Source organism: Pristiophorus japonicus, unplaced genomic scaffold (genome assembly GCF_044704955.1).
Source record: "Pristiophorus japonicus isolate sPriJap1 unplaced genomic scaffold, sPriJap1.hap1 HAP1_SCAFFOLD_163, whole genome shotgun sequence".
NCBI classification, from domain to species: domain Eukaryota; kingdom Metazoa; phylum Chordata; class Chondrichthyes; family Pristiophoridae; genus Pristiophorus; species Pristiophorus japonicus.
The window spans coordinates 988,475-995,133 of NW_027251310.1; the positions used below are offsets into that span (position 1 = coordinate 988,475).

The window sequence follows — 6,659 nt, forward strand, 5'->3', positions numbered from 1 at the left end:
GAGGAGAAACCAGTTTTTTATCTCATGCTGCCTTTACCTGCACAATGTGTGCTGAGATTATCTGTGCAATATGCATTCCACAGGATGAATAAACGCAACGCATAGAAACATAGAAACATAGAAACACAGAAAATACTTGCAGCGGTAGCCATTCGACCTTTCGAGCCTGCACCATCACTCAATAAGATCATGGCTGATCATTCACCTCAGTACCCATTTCCTGCTTTGTCTCCATACCCCTTGATCCCTTTAGCCGTAAGGGCCACATCTAACTCCCTCTTGAATATATCCAACGAACTGTCATCAAAAACTCTCTGCAGTAGTGAATTGCACAGGTTAACAACTCCCTGAGTGAAGAAGGTTCTCCTCATCTTGGTCCGAAATGGCTTAAACTGTGTTCCATGGTTCTGGACTTCCCCAACATTGGGAACATTCTTCCTGCATCTAACCTGTCCAGTCCCATCAGAATTTTATATGTTTCTATGAGATCCCATCTCAGCCTTCTAAACTCCAGTGAATAAAGGCACAGTCGATCCAGTCTCTCCTCATATGTCGGTTCTGCCATCCCGGGAATCAGTCTGGTGAACCTTCGCACTCGACAAAACGTTGCATTTTTTTTCATGCCAAGCATTTTACATTAATGCATTGCAATGCCAACGCACTTTTTACATGGCAAGACTGAAGTACAAGCTGTGATGAACAGTGTGAAACAGAAACAGCTACTTGAGAAACCACATCGACGGCATCTATGTGAATTGCTCTGCGCCGATAATTAGCAGAGCGTAAAGAAGGGAAACTGATGCTTTACATGAGAAAAGGCCGAGCCAAAGTGTAATGTTGATGATTTTGAAAACTATTTCAATGATTTTTGTGTGATTGGTTCCATGGTGTAATGGTGCGCACTCTGGGCTTTGAATACAACAATCTGAGTTCAAATCTCAGTGGAACCTCAATTCTTGTTGTCCCAGTGGCTGAAAATTTGGGACAAACAAGTGAAAGATACCTGGTGCTGGTGGGCAATTTTGTTGCCTTTATCATTGATGCTTGATCTCCAAGTCTAGTTGTCAAATCCTGTGCTCTGTGTTAGCACAGTCCCGCATTGATGAACTCTTTGCTTCAGCACGCAGTCTGAAGTTTGGATTAAAAAACAGGAGGTTTGAAGTTTGGATGGAAAAGAGACGTTAGACAATGTGGTGCCTTCAGCCAGTGAGATGAGTAAATTGTTATTGTCTGGATGTTATACATTTGAGTACCTTGTTACGGTGGGAATAATGGAAATTCAGGACTAAACGATTTGATGATGTCTGTATGTTCTGTATTTGACTGTAACCTTGTTACTATATAATGAGATCTGTAGGTTAAACAAGCAATATTAAGTCTGTCTGTTAAACGATTCAGAAAGCAGTTAGTCAGGATTGTCTAAATGGAAAGAATAAGAGTTCAAAGGCTTTTTCAGTGTAAAGATGAGACATTTATGGACTGTAGAGACACAGACAGCAGAGACACTGGACATTTGGAAGGAAATCGAAGCAAGCTGCCTTTGTGAAGTGTTCTCAGTAACGTTCATACTTGGTTTGTTTAGTATGAATGTTTAACTAAAAGACCCGATCCTGCCTTTACTACAACGGAGTGTGTGCGGGTAATTCGATATTAAAAGCAACGAAGCGAAAAGAGCAAGACAGCTGTTTACAACATTTTGGTGACCCCGACGTGATTTTCGAAAGTTCGTTGGCTTATTCGAAGACCCCGAGGTGAAGCAGAAAGTTGGCTGAGTTGTTGGAAGAAGTGTTTCTCACACATCAGTTCAAGGGGTGAGCATTCTCTTCGTTGTCGTGATTAAAGGGATCTTCAGTTAGTAATGGGAGGCTCAGGGGATATTCCAGTTGAAGTCCGGTTATTTCTTAATGAGTTGATTGAGTCAAAAGGGGGACCTTATGGGATAAGACAGGAAACAATGACAGGAGATGGACAGAGACACAGCAGTCCTTAGTGGAGAGTGTCCAGTTAAAAAAGATTGAAGTGTTTGGGTTAAAAAGTGATAAAAAGTGAAAAGCGTTAGTGTTGCAGTGTCTCATGCTGGGGATTCAAACGTTAGGAGAAGAGGCTGAGGCTCGAGATAGGGAAGTCTCAGAACTCAGAGAGCAGCTAACAGCAGTGAGTAAAGAAGTAGAGAATTGGTGATTTCAGGCACTCGGGGCAGCCAGGACTGTTCTGACACTGGATCAGCATCTTGCTGATGAACAGAAGCGTAATCAAGATCTAGAGAAAGGAATATCTAAGCTGCAGAAGATGGTGGTATTAGGTTGCCCACGGAGACAGCAATTGATAAAGCTGGGTGGTATTCGGAGGATTCCCCGGGTCTGAGAGTTGAAAAGGGAATTAAGGGACAGGGAGAATGCCCACCGTTCCCATCCACAGCTCCTTTGTCTTCTCTGACTTTGGAGCCTCGAACCCGTGTGGTTCACGTGGCAACGTTAGGATCAGAGGCGGAGCAGTTAGATGCCTCTTCGGTTACTCAGACGCTTAACACCCCACAACATTACACACGACCTTCCGGTAATGTGGAGAGTGGGGGAAGCACGCTCGAACGGACAAGGCGAGAGCAGGATCACGATTCCTCTACTCCCTGTGGAGCTCGTGGAGGGAACACGACCTTAAGTGGTTTTGGGGATACCTGGTATGAGCGAGGAGGGGTAAAGTTATAGGACATGAGAGTTATCCTTAGTGAAGTGGGACCCGCACACCTTCAGGATCTTAATAAGTTTGCCCAGTGGTGGTGTAATATTCTGGGATGGTGGCAGTCAGGGAACATATCAGAGAAACCGAGGGTTCACATGGTTCTGTGAGCTTTAGGGAATCACCGGGGAACGGGAGTAGATTTTGAAACAACTTCCAGGTCTCATGCTTGGTAGAATAATAGCTGCAATCTTTGTTACTCACTCGGGCCACAGTTAATAAAGCGGCTTGCATTATTACGAGGGGAAGGACCCAGGGAAGCTGGGGAATGTATATTCCAGTTGTGTAAAAGTTTGGGAAGTAATTGGATTGATATCAGTCATAACGGGGATGGTACACATCGAGAGATCATTTTGACTCTCCTATCCCCGTCAGTAGTTCTGGAAGTAGATGCTTGGGGTGGGGACGATCATTTTGATAAATGGTTGGCAACGGTAGAAAGCTTGTATCAGGGAGCTGCAGGAATTTCAGTCATGGAAGTGAGACAGGGGTTACAGCGATGGAAGGCAGAATGGCCTGAGTGGATGAATCCCGCGAGGAGTCACATAAAAGGAGCAGGACCAGGTGGTGGCCGTCAGTTGATAGAGGACAGGGAGAGACTGGCTAAAGAATTAGAAAAGTTAAAAGAAAAGTTGAAGAATCAGGAAAGACAAGCTGGAGACACAGACAGGAATGGTACCTCGGTTCAGTTGCTGAGGTCGGGGGTAGATTCCGCAGGTGAGGGAGGATAGGGGTGGTCATACCCTTATCGAGGCTTGTGTGGAAGGGCAGCGGGAAATGGACACCGGGTCTGCCGGACAAATGAATGTGCTCCTGGAGGAAGGGGATTCCCCTCTTCAGAGACAGTTCCCCAACACCCCAGATACACGAGGAGCAGTTACTGAACAGTCAGAGATGAAAGCAGTGGGAGAAGCTTGTTCAGAAACATTTAAAGTGTCAGCAGGAATGGGCTGTTTCAGAACTGATGAGATGTTTAGTGAAAAGCTCAAATGTGGGAGTTACAAACATGATCTTAAAGGATGTGAAATAGAAGTTGGATTGTTGCAAACGTCGAGAGACTGAATTACAGCAGTTCCGAAGGGTGAACTGAGGGAAGGACTGGGTCTCTCGACTGACTATTCAGCATTTCCGCCATCCTTTACTCGATGTTGTTACACTTCTCCCACAAAGCAGAGGAAATTGTTAAAACCTGTGCAGAGGGTAACAGACTTAGTCGAAGACACCAATTGTGAGTTTACATTTCTGAATGTAAACAGCATGGAATTCAGTTGGAAACATCAAAAATTGAAAATTGACTTTTAAGTAAAAATGGATATGGTGATCACAGACCAACGGACATTAAAATGGCATCCTGAGAATCTGAATCTACAAGAACCCTACTTTGACCCGAAGCGTGCTGCTATTTGGAAGAAGGAAATACGGAAATGGAATACAACATTTCAACAGCTACAGAGTTTGAATCAAGCAATCGTTGTGGACATTAACCATCACACTGCGGAAATCGAGAACGTGCACACAACTTTGGACCAGATTGGACACGTAAGCTGGTGGGAGTCATTGTTGGGATGGAGCCCGACGGCAACAGGCGTGATGAACACAATGATACACCCTGTCCTTATGCTGGTGCTGGTTCAGCTGGTCGTGCTGGTCATTTTGATTTACTGCGGATGTCGTGATGGAAAACAAGGACAACAACTGGACAATGCTGTTGAACGAGCTCGAGCCACCATGCAAATATATGTTCCCCAGATAAGACCTGCAGAGAGGCGAGGAGAAGAAGTGGGGGAATGTGGGAGCACCGTCCCGCATTGCTGAACTCTTTGCTTCAGCACGCAGTCTGAAGTTTGGATTAAAGAACAGGAAGACTGAAGTTTGGATCGAAAGAGACTGTTAGACAATGTGGTGCCTTCAGCCATTGAAATGAGTAACTGGTCATTGTCTGTATGTTAAATATTTGATTGTACCTTTGTTACTATTTAATGACATCTGTAGGTTAAACAAGCAATGTTAAGTCTGTATGTTAAACAATTCACAAAGCCGTTAGCCGTGATTGTCTAAATGTAAAGAAATAAGAGTATAAAGATGAGACTCACACACGCAGACACGAGAGACACTGGACATTCGGAAGGTGTGTGTCTCAAGCAGCCACGGAAATCGAAGCAAGCTGCCTTTGTGAAGTGTTCTCAGTAACTTTCATACTTGGTTTGTTTGGTATGAATGTTTAAATAAAAGACCCGATCCTGCCATTTACTACAACTGAATGTGTGCGGGTAATTCGAGGTTAAAAGCAACGAAGCAAAAAGAGCAAGACAGCCGTTTACAACATTTTGTAACAGGTAACGGATGGTTGAGCACACGATTTGATAACTAGACTTGTAGATCAAGCATCAATGACAAAGGCAACAAAACTGCCCACCAGCACCAGATGTCTTTCACTTGTTTGTCCCAAATTTGCAGCAGCTGGGACAACAAGGAATCAGGTTCCACCGAGATTTGAACTCAGATCCCAGAGTGCTCACCATTACACTATGGAACCAACCATGGTAAAATATTTGAAACAATTCTCAAAAACAGCAAAATCATCTCCAACAGTACACTTTGGCTCGGCCTTTTCTCAATCACACCATCAGTTTCCTCTCTTTGCTCTCTGCTAATTATCGATGCAGAACAATTCACACAGATACCGTCGAGGCTGTGGTTTTACAAGTAGCTGTTTCTGTTTCACACTGTTCATCACAGCTTGTACTTCAGTCTTGCCAGGTAAAAAGTGCGTTGGCATTGCAATGTAATAATGTAAAATGCTTGGCATGGAAAGAAAATGCAAAGTTTTGTCGAGTTAGCGAGTAGGTGACGAGGTTTGGGGTTGATGTGCGTCGCTTTTAATCTTTGAAATTTCACCATTCAAAGAAACGGAGAATTGAACTGTCCCTGTAAGCATTGTGTTCGCGTTTAATCACAGCAATATCCACATTCAGGAGCTGAAAAGGAATTAAAACCTAATACCTGCTTCGGGACAATCAGAAGACTTCGTCACAGACAAGGCACTGGAAGGCTGGAAGGTTGATCACACCGGTTGTGGGAGAGCTGGTTGGTGGTGACATGGAAGTGTCTGCAGTGTGCGGGACCAGACTGCTTCCACACATCCACAATGAATGTCCCAACCTTTACTTGGGAAAAGTACAACTGAGAGTGGACAAGTTCCATCCCGGTCAGAGCAATCTGAAGCTTTAACTGACTGACACCCTGGTTTGGGATGTCTTGCAGTGTGTAATTGTGTCAGTCTCTGTGGCGCAATGGGTTAGCATGTTCGGCTGTTAACCGAAAGGTTGGTGGTTCGAGACCACCCCGGGACAAAGCATTTAACTGTTTTTCCCCGTGGATTCGATGCTGCACGATTCCAGGTTGTCATTGTGCGTTTTGGCTGCGCGAATATATTCCACAAACATTGCCAGCTGTTCTGTTATCCAGTGAGTTCCCACTCCAATATTTTTATGAGCATTCAGTTTGAGTGTATACAGAACTGAACAGAGATATCAGAAAATTTAACAAGGTTGTGGGACATTGTTTTTTGTTAATATTGAACCACTAATATGAATAAATCCATTTCTTCAAATATTTAATTGAACATGTTTTCAAAATGTTTCCCAACAGTTTTGAACCAGGGACATTTCGCGTGTGAGGTGAATCTAATAACCACTACATTACGGAAACACTACAGCAATGTTCGGAATATAACCAGAGCTTTAACCTCCACAGCTGGCCTATACTTCAGGACCTGGTTTTATGAGAATAGAAAGACGGTGCTATATTTAGGAAGTCTGTGAGTGTGGCAGGAATTGATCGAGTGTTTCCCAGACTTTACACATAGGAACAGGAGGTGGCCATTTAGCAGCGAGTGGTTAGGATCTGGAATGTACTGCTTG

At 44.0% G+C, this 6,659-nt stretch overlaps 1 non-coding gene across 1 annotated transcript; it reads left to right on the forward strand.

Annotated features, from left to right (window-relative positions):
* Positions 1 to 6,015: 6,015 nt before the first annotated feature.
* trnan-guu (transfer RNA asparagine (anticodon GUU)) lies at positions 6,016 to 6,089 on the forward strand. The gene has a single exon. It is a non-coding gene; the product is annotated as a tRNA-Asn (tRNA).
* Positions 6,090 to 6,659: the final 570 nt, after the last annotated feature.